The 12845-nt window shown below is 42.5% G+C and overlaps 1 protein-coding gene across 1 annotated transcript in view; it reads right to left on the bottom strand.

The window, feature by feature from the left end:
* The window catches only part of LOC138769996 (carcinoembryonic antigen-related cell adhesion molecule 16-like), a 54756-nt gene extending 42150 nt beyond the window's left edge, over nt 1-12606 (bottom strand). The window contains exon 1 of the mRNA XM_069948804.1: nt 12556-12606. The gene's annotated coding sequence lies outside the window, so the exon portion shown is untranslated. The remainder of the gene's footprint in view (nt 1-12555) is intronic.
* Between the last annotated feature and the right edge of the window lie 239 nt (nt 12607-12845).

Raw genomic sequence — 12845 nt, 5'->3', positions numbered from 1 at the left:
TTTGTTTTACAGCATGATAAAAAAAAAAATAAATAAATAATGAATGTATATTGCAAACTTGTCTATATCACATCTACTGTTGATTTAGATTTTAGTTGTAATGACAGGTACACTTAAAATGGGCCGATCATTGGCCAAATGAGTTTCTAGCAAGGCTCCTGGCTGATAATTGGCCCATGTAAAGGGAGTTTTAATTGCATCCTTTGAGCTACAGCTGACACACAGCATCTCTTACCTCTGCCTGTCTAGGTCACATTTATCAAGGCTTACCAAGATAACAATAGAGCTGTCATTCTGCCATTCTCCTATTTTTATAGTTACTATGTAAAGAGGTTGTAAAGTGAAATTATTTGCTGGAGTTTTAAAGGTTGATTTCTTAAAGGGGTACTCCATCGAAAATCTTTTTCTTTCGAATCAACTGGTTGCTACTTATCAGCTGCTGTATGTCCTGCAGGAAGTGCTGTTTTTTTCCAGTCTGACCTCTGCTCTCTGGTGCCACCTCAGGAACTGTCCAGAGCATTCCCCATAGAAAACCTCTCCTGCTCTGTACAGTTTCTGTCTCGGATAGAGGTGGCAGTAGAGATCACTGTGTCAGACTAGAATGAAAGCACCATTTTCAGCAATGCATACGGCAGCTGATAAGTATGGGAAGACTTGAGATTTTTAAATAGAAGTAAATTACAAATCTACACAACTTTCTGACACCAGTTAATTTGAAAGTAAAAGATTTCTGCTGGTGATAATTTAGCACCTATACAAACACTAGATGATAAATGTCTGGTCTGCAGGTGCTTGAAAGCTGAAACCCAATCATAAAAATGTGTGACCCAAATGTTCCTATCGAGTCTGCACACTGCCACTCTATACAAACACTACGGGACTCCCAAAGATAGCTAAGTTGTTGAACTTAGAACTTAAAGGGGTTATCCTGTGCTACAAAAACATGGCCACTTTTTCCCCTCTCTTGTTTCCAGATTGGGTGGGGTTTGGAACTCCATTTCCATTGAAGTTCCATGGAAGTAAATGGAGCTTAATTGCAAACCAAACCTGAACTGGAGACTAGAGAGGGGGGAAAGTAGCCATTTTTTTTGTAGCGCTGGATAACCCCTTTAATACAGGGGCACTTGAGACCCATATTCTTGTGATGGGCTGGAGACCTTATGGACAAATCCCCACTGTAACTTGTATCACAAATCCAATATGACCTATCATAAGAAAAGGTGAATAATGCCTGTTTGGCAGAGCCGCAGCTGTGGCATATACACCATGAACGGGACTGGAAATAGATGGTACCATTCATTGTGCAGTGGCTGTATCTGGTTACTGCAGCTCCGATCCACTTCAATGGGAGCTAAGCTACAGTATCCCAGCACAGACTGCCTCTGGCCCTGGTCATTGTGTATATGCCACAGCTGTAGCTTTGCCGAACAGCTGATCTGTGGGGTAGCTGGCTGGTGGAATCCTGACAATCAGACACTGATGATCTGATGATAACCGATCACTCTAAGGGCCCTATTCCACCGGACGATTATCGTTCAGATTATCGTTAAATCGTTCGAATCTAAACAATAATCGTTCGGTTGAAATGCAGTTAACGATTAACGACCGAACGAGAAATCGTTGATCGCTTTATAAGACCTGGACCTATTTTTATCGTTGCTCGTTCGCAAATCATTCGCATTGAATAAGACATCGTTCGGTCGTTCGCAATAGATACGAACGCAATAGCGAATAAATACGGAAGAAGAAACGATCGCAATTATGATCATAAGTAACGATTATCGTTCCATGGAAATGAGTGAACGTTTTCAGGTCTTTCGCAATAGCGGTCGTTTGAGATCGTTAATCGTTAATAATTATGCTAACGATAATCGTCCGGTGGAATAGGGCCCTAAATGTCCCAGAAAATCCCTTTAAGGCTTTGTGATTACTGCTAAGTTCTTGAATTTGAGGCGACTCTGTATCCACCACCCCACCCCACCAAACTGCTAGTACCATCTGTTTGATGAGAGTAAGTCTTTACCGGTTGTGTCTTTTAAATTGTGCCTGGTGCCTTGGATAGACCAAAAAATGATCTGTTTAACTTGCAGCGCTGTGTCATACTGGGGTGGCCTAGATTGTCTGTGCCCCAGGTCTGTGACGCCTCCCCTTTCTTCTTCCCACCCTCCTCATCATTAGAAACACCCCCAGGCAGTATTTTGGAGAGCTATGAATAGAAATCCTGCCTGGGGGTGTTTCTAATGATGAGGAGGGCGGGGAGGAAGAAAGGGGAGGCGTCACAGATCTGGGGCAGACCTGACGGTCATTTGGTTAGTATTATTTCAACCAAAACCAGGAGTGGGTTAAAAACATAGAAAGGTTTGCACAGTTAGGTTATGTTCACACATAGTATTTCCGCCAGTCTTTTGGGGCACACGACCATCTGGTTAAATGGGAAGTGAAATGGTAACATAAACTAACTGCAAATTTTTCCATTATAATTTTGCCCTGTCAGTTCCACAGTACAAATACTGACCAAAAGACTGACAGAAATACACATCATGGCGCAAAAAAATTGGTACAATGTTTAAACAAATATTGAGATATTTTAATCTTTTTTGACAGAAGTGGTTAATTTTATGACGGAAAAATAATTAAATTCATGTCTCATATTTCTTTTTACCACACTTTGCGCAATTACACATAGCTGTTACATCCTTGCTGCATTTATAATGAGAGGGAATGGCGTGGTCTATGACTTACAGCAGGTATCACCCCTAACAGCAATTACTTCCTCTACAGTCACCATATGTGTACAACATGACAAGGTACCCTGCGTCTGAACCTCCGCCACACCTTATGAGCGGGATCCCCCTATGGATATGTTACACAAACAGAGGCCTCCCGAGGAGTCATGTTACTCCAATAAACCAAGACCGTCATACACATTGCATCGCATGGCAAAGGAGCAGCACATCTGCAAATAACATTCCGAGACAGTTTCTACTTTCCGATGACAAAATAACAGCTGCAGCTTCTAGAAACATATTACAAAAAATAGAACACAAAAAAGGTTGTGCGGGGGTTAAAAAAAAATATATTATATATATGGCTAGTAGCTCTATGAGATTACCAAACAGCGCTGATACTCACCTCCCCCAACCTCCTGCAGCTGCTGCTCTGATTGACTGTCACTGTCTGGCTGAGCAGGGTGGGCCCTGTGGGGGCGGCACATCACAGAAGCAAGAAAGAAGCAGTGAAAAACAAGGACTGGGAGGCACCTGAGGAGATTGGGGGGGGGGGGGGGGGAAGGTAACTATCCCTTTTTTTTTAATAGAACATAGTACTGTGCAGAAGTTTTACGCAGGTGGCCATTCTCTTTAAAGAATTGTTGGCAGTTTTCTCTCCATAGCATAGCTGGGTATGGATTACTTTGGTATTAGGTGTATGGGGACCTTAAAGGGGAACTCCGGGTAGAGGTAGAAAAAAAATGAAACTTCTGCAGAAGCATATAACATTACTTACCTGTCTATCCCAGTTTTGAAACTACCGAAAATCCATTTGTTTTGGGGGGTTTTGTTCTATTTTGTGTTTCTGTATTTCCTGGTTGAGCAGATGTACTCAGTACTACAGGTTCCAGAATGCAATGCTTTCCCTCAGCTGTTCCATCACAGTCCCCCACCCTGCCTATTCCCCGCCCAAATCTGTTGCAGAACATCTAGGCTGTGTTCACACATTGCAGTTTCATTGTGTTACTGAATTATTTGCAGTACTTAATCATTTCATTGTGGTCCCACCCGCACAGCACACTGTATACTCTACCTGTAATGCTGATATTGGAATAAAGCAAATAACTTTTTTAACAATTTTTTTTTTCCTTTCCACACACATTATGATCAAGCATCTTTTATTTTTGAAGTTGATTCCCACAAAAAGGACTTTATCCGATATTATCTTACATGATATACTGTTTATGCCTTGTTTTTTGTGCAGGTGGGATTGGCAGTGTCGGCTCTTATCCTCTCTGCTGTTTAGCATTATCTATTTGTGTTACTGCATCATTTTTGTGCAGATGCTGCAGTACTGCAATGACACTCCAACATGTGTGAACACAGCCCTAATTTCTCTGTAGACTTTTGCACAAGTTAAAGTACCTGCATCTGGCCGGTCAGAGATGGTGAAGCACGCCCTGCCTCCTGTCTGCATCATCAGCCTGTCCCCAGCAGATACACACAATGTGAGACAGAGGAATGGAAGATTTGTCTCCTAAGGGGGATAGCAGAAGGAGCTGGAGACAATGTGGATTGGCACAGAGGCCATTTTTTTTCACTTCCTGGATTTCTATCAGCTACCAGTGTGGCAGAACTGTACAGATACGGTAATACATTGTATAGACACATCTATATAACTTTTAATGTACTTTTAATAGAAAACAAGTTTTCCTTATCCGGAGTTCCCCTATAACCCTTTGAGGACCAGGCCCAAAATGACCCAGTGGACCGCGCAAATTTTGATCTTAGTGTTTTCGTTTTTCCCTCCTCCCTTTCTAAGAGCTCTAGCACTTTCAGTTTTCTATCTACAAGCCATGTAAGTGCTTGTTTTTTACAGGAATAGTTGTACTTTGTAATGGCGTCATTCATTTTACCATAACATGTATGATGGAACCCCAAATATATTATTTATGAAGATATAAATAGGTGAAATCGTTAAAAAGAATGCAATATGGTAACGTTTGGGGGGTTCCTGTGTCTACGTAATGCACTATATGGTAACAGCGACATGATACTATTATTCTATAGGTCAGTCCGAACACAACCATATGCAGGTTACACAGATTCTCTAATGTTTAAATTTTTTTTTTTTTATGAAATCCTTTTTTTTGGCAATTAAATATTAATAAAATGGGCCTATTGTGACGCTTATAACGGTTTTATTTTTTCACCTATGGGGCTGTATGGGGTGTCATTTTTTCCGCCATGATCTCTAGTTTTTATTAATACCATATTTGTGAAGATCGGACGTTTTGATCACTTATTGATTTTTTTTAATATATAATGTAACATAAAATCGTTAATCTGCGCAGTTTTTCCCCTCTTTTCGTGTACGCCGTTTACCGTTCGCAATGACGCTTGTTATATTTTAATAGATCGGACAATTACGCACGCTACTGTATATTATATGTTTATCTATTTATTTTTATATGTTTTATTTATATAATGGGAAAGGGGGGTGATTTCAACTTTTATTGGGGGAGGGGTTTTGGGGTAGTGTAATAGTGTTTTGAACTTTTTTTTTTTTACACATTTGAAGTCCCTTTGGGGGACTTTTACATTCAATAATTTGATTTCCACACTGATCATTGCTATGCCATAGGCATAGCATTGATCAGTGTTATCGGCGCTCTGCTCATTGAGCCTACCTGTGCAGGCTCAGTGTAGCAGATCGCCGATCGGACCGCATGGAGGCAGGTGAGAGACCTCCGGCGGTCCGTTTCAACGATCGGGACTGCGGGGGTCCCGATCAGTAAGTGACAGGGCACTCCCCCTGTCACTTACACTTAAACGCCGCGGTGCGCCGATTAAGGGGTTAGTGACACGCGGCAGCGCGATCGCTGCAGCGTGTCATTACCGGTGAGGTCCCGGCTGCTCACTGCAGCCGGCCCCGACCTGCTATGAAGCGTGCTCCGCTCCGGAGCGCGCTTCATAGCGGGAGAAACACCCAGGACGTAGGGTTACGTCATGGGTCGTCTGGGGACAGACTTCCATGACGTAACCCTACGTCCAGGGTCGTCTAGGGGTTAATGATGATAATATTTAATTTTTCTCAGCTAACAAATTGAATATCCCTTTAAAGGTGGCACTGTCACAGGTCAGGTTGTGAAATTTCTGATCTACCAGGTCTGCCCTGGTTAGCTGTCAGTAATAGGGAGAACCTATAACCTGTAGGTATAAAGGTCATCTGCATCACCAGGAAAAGCTCATTCCAGCCTTAAGACATCACAGCATTGACAGCCTGTGACTATAACAGGGAAGGGCACACCTGCTTAGTTTTATGGTGCTATGATATCATTTTCTATTTTGTTTTCCGCCTTAAACTACATTATTAGTGAGATAATAGAGTTTTTTCATTTGAAATTACTTCCTGATTGTAAAAAAGAATAGATGATAGCGTCTGAGTGTGAGTACAATGGCTGCATCCTTTATCCCTGTTATAGATGTACTGGGGCCCTGTAGCTAAAAAATACACATCTGAAAAATGTCATTATACAGTGTATGTATGTGGTGGTATTGTTGTGACGCCAGTGCTAGTCCAGCAAACAGGTGTGATGTTGGTACCTACTTTAGTGTGGCCGGTCTGTAGTGTTCCCTAATTGGTCGGTAACCTGCCGGGCTGTAGTGGGTCCCTTGGGCTCTTGTCACAGTAGTCCTGAGTGGCAATTGACCCACCCGGACTATTGGTACCGCCACCCACAGAAAGGAGAAAAATAACCCAAGGTGTACAGCTATTGTGTATAGGTGCTGGTGCGGAGGAAAGGATGACTGAGTCCCAGTGATATAAAAATATAACAGCTTTACTGTACAGTCTTTTGGTAGCACAATACACTTTTGCAGAAAATAGATCTTTACACAGACTTTAGTGATGGAACTTGTTTGTGCTCAGAAGATGCTTGAAGAAGTTGACTAGAGTTTAGGTAGTTGTAGCGGTGCTTGAAGAGTTGGAAGTAGAGTAGCATAGAGGAGAAGAGTTTGTCAAGGGAGTCCCAACCCAATGTAGCAATGGACTCTGCCGGAACCTGAGAGAATACTTTAGAGTGAGAAGTTACTTGTACCTGTGTATAGACTTTAGTCTGTGCAAAAGAAGGGTCCGTGGAATCTCAGCTACGAGTTTTAAAACACGTGAATAGCCAGATATCCCTCCAGGGGAGGGAAACCTATTGCCAAGGGGGTGCCTCCCAGTGGGGAGACCACCAAACCACCCTGGTACGTAGCCCCTTAAGTCCCACTCGGTTGCGAGTATTGGAACATAAATAGGGAAATATCAGGGTGGCCCCTTTAACGTAACGATAACGAACGATAATCGTACGTGTAAACATAGCATAACTCTGTGGCGATGGATGCCTGCCTTGGTAAACCCTTGTCATGTCGCAATACAGAGTTAGACTTTGACGTTAAAGGGGCCACCCTGATATTTCCCTATTTATGTTCCAATACTCTCAACCGAGTGGGACTTAAGGGGCTACGTACCAGGGTGGTTTGGTGATCTCCCCACTGGGAGGCACCCCCTTGGCAATAGGCTTTCTTCCCCTGGAGGGATATCTGGCTGTTCCAGTGTTTTAAGACTCGTAACTGAGACTCCACGGACCCTTCTTTTGCATATTTAAATTTATAGGAGGCAATGCATCAGTGGAGACTCTTCAGTGAGTACTCCATTTGATTGTTTTGTCGCTGGTCTCCCTGAGCTCAGCGATTGCTGTGTTTTAGTCTGGCCACCTTCTGCCCTACAGTGTCGAGTGACTCGTCCTCCAAGGGTGATACAAGTCCCAGTTGTGGTTACCTAGGTGAAGCTAATTTTCTGGGGATGTGCCAGTTACCTGCACTGCAAGATAGGATATGTAGACCCTCTTGGTAGCTTTGCCCTATCCAGGCTACTTCCTTTTTCGGTATCAGGACACCACCCTGCACTTTTTAGACTGGTTCACGGCGTGGGCTAGGATGTTCCTAGACTCTTTTCCCTTTGTAGTGTTTAGCACTGCATAGTAGATATAGTATAAGTACTGAAAGAAATGGTCATGTCTAGCTGCATCTGACCACACATGTCTTAGACTCAACCAACTGAACTGAACTGAACTTCTGTCCCGGATGAGGGTCCTGGCATAAGCCTGGCCCTGGCTTGGCTACAGTATGGATGTTGGCTCTGTGTGTCCTTCTTCCACGAGAATCTGGGTAAGAACTGACGTTACACTTCCTCCCACAAAGTGACTACTTCCTACAGGGGCTGAGCAATTTACCATGTGAGTGGTGGGAAGCAGTGTGTGCAAGAGAAAGAAAGAGATAGGCCAAAAGTAAAGAGCATCTCCTATAAGTCAGCAAAAGCACATGGTACATATAAAATAATAACCCATTGCTAGCTTCAGCTGTGCAATACATAAGAGCATACATATATAAAATACTGACATCTAGTGGTGCACACTATAACCAATTTACCTGGAGTAAGAAGCTTTTTTGAGAGGTGCAAATGAGAGATAAAGAACACTCATGGTGGGACACTAGAAAAAAAATTGGAAACTTCTATATTTCTTCAGTATTGATTACCAGTCGCATTAAAACTACCTTACTGGTCATCTACAGACATTTCCTGGTCATGTAAGAATCTGTCCATGCTGCCATCATGGTATCCATTATATTATAATTCATCATGGCAGCTTTGGACCATCAGTTGCAAATGGCCCTCGACGGCTCACACTGACTTTGGTTGTGTCGAGGTAGCATTGTCACGTCTGTCTTTTTAATGGGAATATTAGTCCTGCATGCTGCTCTATTCTTTCATCAAATGAGGGAACTGTGGAAGGGGGCAACGAATGATAGTGTGAACACAGCCTAAAGTATTTTGTGCTCTGTATAAAATTAGACATTCTAGTCTCCCACCTCCTGTTCAGACTTGCCAGTAAATCTGGTGTCTTTTTGAGAGGGGGAGAGGATGGTGGTATTGGTCAGGTTTGGTATGGTGGTGTTATCCAGTCACAGTATGGTGGTATTAGTCAGGTTTGGTGTGGCAGTGTTATCCAGTCACAGTATGGTGGTATTGGTCAGGTTTGGTGTGGCAGTGTTATCCAGTCACAGTATGGTGGTATTGGTCAGGTTTGGTGTGGCAGTGTTATCCAGTCACAGTATGGTGGTATTGGTCAGGTTTGGTGTGGCGGTGTTATCCAGTCACAGTATGGCGGTATTGGTCAGGACTGGTGTGGTGGTGTTATCCAGTCACAGTATGGCGGTATTGGTCAGGTCTGGTGACTGTGGTAAATGTGACACCTGGAAATATTACCTACTAATCTACCAGTCCTGTGGTGAGAATTCCCTCAGACAATATGCAGACAGATCTAATCATTGATTCTATGTGGAATTTTTTTTGGAAAAGTTTAAAGCTGTTAAAAACCATGAAAAACGCGATTCAGACAATGTTTCTACATGTAGAGAAATGCAGGTGGCCGAAACCAGGCTCCCATTTCTTCCCCAGTAGTCATGTGCAGTTACCAGGATTAGTGGCCATACGCCTATTGGAGGTTTCGGCTGTACGTGGTGACATACATAAAATGTGGGAACCCGGCCGTTCTTTGACCTGGCCGGGTCACAGAACAGCCGGGGTTTAGGAAGACCATTCCGGCCGGTGCTGATCTTCATTCCTGCTGAATTCGGATGGGAGAGCATCCGTGTGCGTGGATGCCATTTATTCACAGACAATGTTTGTGTTGTACAAATCGCCCAAGAAAGACCAGCAAGCGCCAGGACCGTCTCTTAAAAGTGTTTCAGCTGCGGGATGGGGCTACCAGCAGTGCAGAGCTTGCTCAGGAATGGCAGCAGGCAGGTGTAAGTGTATCTGCATGCACTGTGAGGCGGAGACTCTTGGAGCAAGGCCTGGTCTCAAGGAGGGCAGCAAAGAAGCCACTTCTCTCCAGAAAAAACATCAGGGACAGACTGATATTCTGCAAAAGTACAGGGAGTGGACTGCTGAGGACTGGGGTAAAGTCATTTTCTCTGATGAATCCCCTTTCCAATTGTTTGGGACATCTGGAAAACAGCTTATTCGGAGAAGACGAGGTGAGCGCTACCACCAGTCTTGTCTCATGCCAACTGTAAAGCATCCTGAAACCATTCATGTGTGGGGTTGCTTCTCAGCCAAGGGAATCGGCTCTCTCACAGTCTTGCCTAAAAACACAACCATGAATAAAGAATGGTACCAGAATGTCCTCCAAGAGCAACTTCTCCCAACCGTCCAAGAGCAGTTTGGCCATCAACAATGCCTTTTCCAGCATGATGGAGCACCTTGCCATAAAGCAAAGGTGATAACTAAATGGCTCAGGGAACAAAACATAGAGATTTTGGGTCCATGGCCTGGAAACTCCCCAGATCTTAATCCCATTGAGAACTTGTGGTCAATCATCAAGAGACGGGTGGACAAACAAAAACCAACAAATTCTGACAAAATGCAAGCATTGATTGTGCAAGAATGGACTGCTATCAGTCAGGATTTGGTCCAGAAGTTGATTGAGAGCAGCCGGGGAGAACATATATATATATATATATATATATATATATATGTATGCCATGTATGCCTATATATACATTATGCTATGTATCTATATATATATATATATATATATATATATATATATATATATTAGTATGCTATGTATACCGATATATACAGTATGCTATGTATGCCTATATATACAGTATGCTATGTATGCCTATATATATATATATGTCTAGTTGGAAGTATATTTCAGTATATTTCCGAAGCATAAAAGTAAGTCTGACCTGATTTTAAGACAAATGCCAGTTCCCAAACTGATAATAGAGAAATGACATCAAGGACTAAGAGAGAGAATTGCTTCCTGCATGTATAAAACCCAATAAAGCGGTAATATATACAGCATCACACAAAACTAATACTGTAGAAATAAAAGGCCCTTTCATGGACAGAGAGAATCAGATGCTTGTACGACACGCCATTTACTGTCACATGACTCGGTTTTACATTCAATTGTTCATGGTACTGTAGCTGCCCAAATCAATACAGTACTTGTATAGAAAGAGAGAAAGATAGATAGATAGATAGATAGATAGATAGATAGATAGATAGATAGATAGATAGATAGATAGATAGATAGATAGGAGATAGATAGATAGGAGATAGATAGATAGGAGATAGATGATAGATAGATAGATAGATAGATAGATAGATAGATAGATAGATAGACATATGATATACTGTATATAAGATAGATAGACAATAGATATACCTGAATAGATAGATATATAGATATGAAATACATTACATGAGGATTTCAGCTCTGCTACATCAGCGTACATGTCCCCACTATGCAGTATGACACCTAATGTCAGTCTCCAGGACACAAAGTCTCTACAACCTGACTGCAGTAACAGCCTATCAGTCACAACCATCAGGAAGCGGCATAACCATACACACTATAATGCATACCCATACACACTATAATGCATACCCATACACACTATAATGCATACCCATACATACTATAATGCATACCCATACATACTATAATGCATACCCATACACACTATAATGCATACCCATACACACTATAATGCATACCCATACACACTATAATGCATACCCATACATACTATAATGCATACCCATACATACTATAATGCATACCCATACACACTATAATGCATACCCATACACACTATAATGCATACCCATACATACTATAATGCATACCCATACATACTATAATGCATACCCATACACACTATAATGCATACCCATACATACTATAATGCATACCCATACATACTATAATGCATACCCATACACACTATAAGGCATACCCATACATACTATAATGCATACCCATACACACTATAATGCATACCCATACATACCATAATGCAGACACTGGGTACGATCAGACCATCTCACTACACTTAGTTTATCTTTATAGACCTCCGGCATGAAACGCGTCGTCTATGGGATCCTATAACCCTGTATTCTGTAATACATTGGCATCTTCACCGGGTCGGCTGTTCTGTATATATTTCAGTAGTATCAGTCGTCCTGTTAATGTGAAATGCGTGGCACAACAGATGCTGCTTTTCTGTCTTTGACCTTTTTTTTATTTTTTTTTAAAGGGGAGCGGGAGGATTAGAAGTGATCGGATCCATCCTGCATCGCTATCTCAGGTAGAATTAAGGATTAACAGTAAAAATATAAGATGGTTGATCTAATCCCCCTTCACCTCTGACAGCAGACAGCCAAGGTTACCCCCATAGTAATCACCGTCGTCACCAAAACAATGAGAGGAGGGGGCGTCAGCTTACTGTACATAAGGTAAGAGAGAAATCCCAGGCAGCTCAGCCCCTGCATTGCACCACTGCTAATAATACAAGACGTCTAAGCTAGAAACGAGTGTGTGCATCCAGCGCATGGGTCACGTACCCGAATACATATCCTCGGACAGCTGCACTAAAAGCCCAGATGTAGCAGAGCTGATTTTGTTAGGTACATTAGAGCTGAGTATGTCAGTTATTGTTAATCTTTGGCTTTACACAAGACCGCTGCAATATCGTGACAAAGCGTGACAAAACGCATAAAAAAGCCACAAATTCAGCTCTGCTACATCCACATTACGATATCGCTCGCATTCACTCTCAAAGCTTTTGTATTCTCGGAATAATATAGCATTCACATACAATCAGAAGCAGTCCCCGCAATAAGGCGACGGATATTTAGTTGGAGATTATAGAGCAGAGTCGTAAACAGGCGGAATAGCAGCAAGCAGCTGGTGTGTGTAGATTGTCCTCCCATACTCACACAGGGCACAGTACCTGTCTCCTTCCTGCAGCTCTGCTTCCAGGAGCCTAGTACTCGCTCCCTGCCGTGGCTGGGACAGAAATACATCAGAGAGTCAGAGGGTGGGGGCAGAGGACGGGAATAGGAGGGGACCAAGAAAACTGAAGGATCAGCAGGAGCTACAAAGTAGGGATTAACAGGCATTGAAGGAGATTTCGGAGAAAGCTTATGTGAGAGCAGGTGTCATAGAGGCAAGAAGAGGAGATATAGCAACTGCTTCATGTAAAGAATACAAAAAAATACTTACAAAC

Source organism: Dendropsophus ebraccatus, chromosome 12, assembly GCF_027789765.1.
Source record: "Dendropsophus ebraccatus isolate aDenEbr1 chromosome 12, aDenEbr1.pat, whole genome shotgun sequence".
Lineage (NCBI taxonomy): Eukaryota > Metazoa > Chordata > Amphibia > Anura > Hylidae > Dendropsophus > Dendropsophus ebraccatus.
Note: the sequence above shows the minus strand (reverse complement) of the source record. Positions and strands in the feature narration are given on the sequence as shown.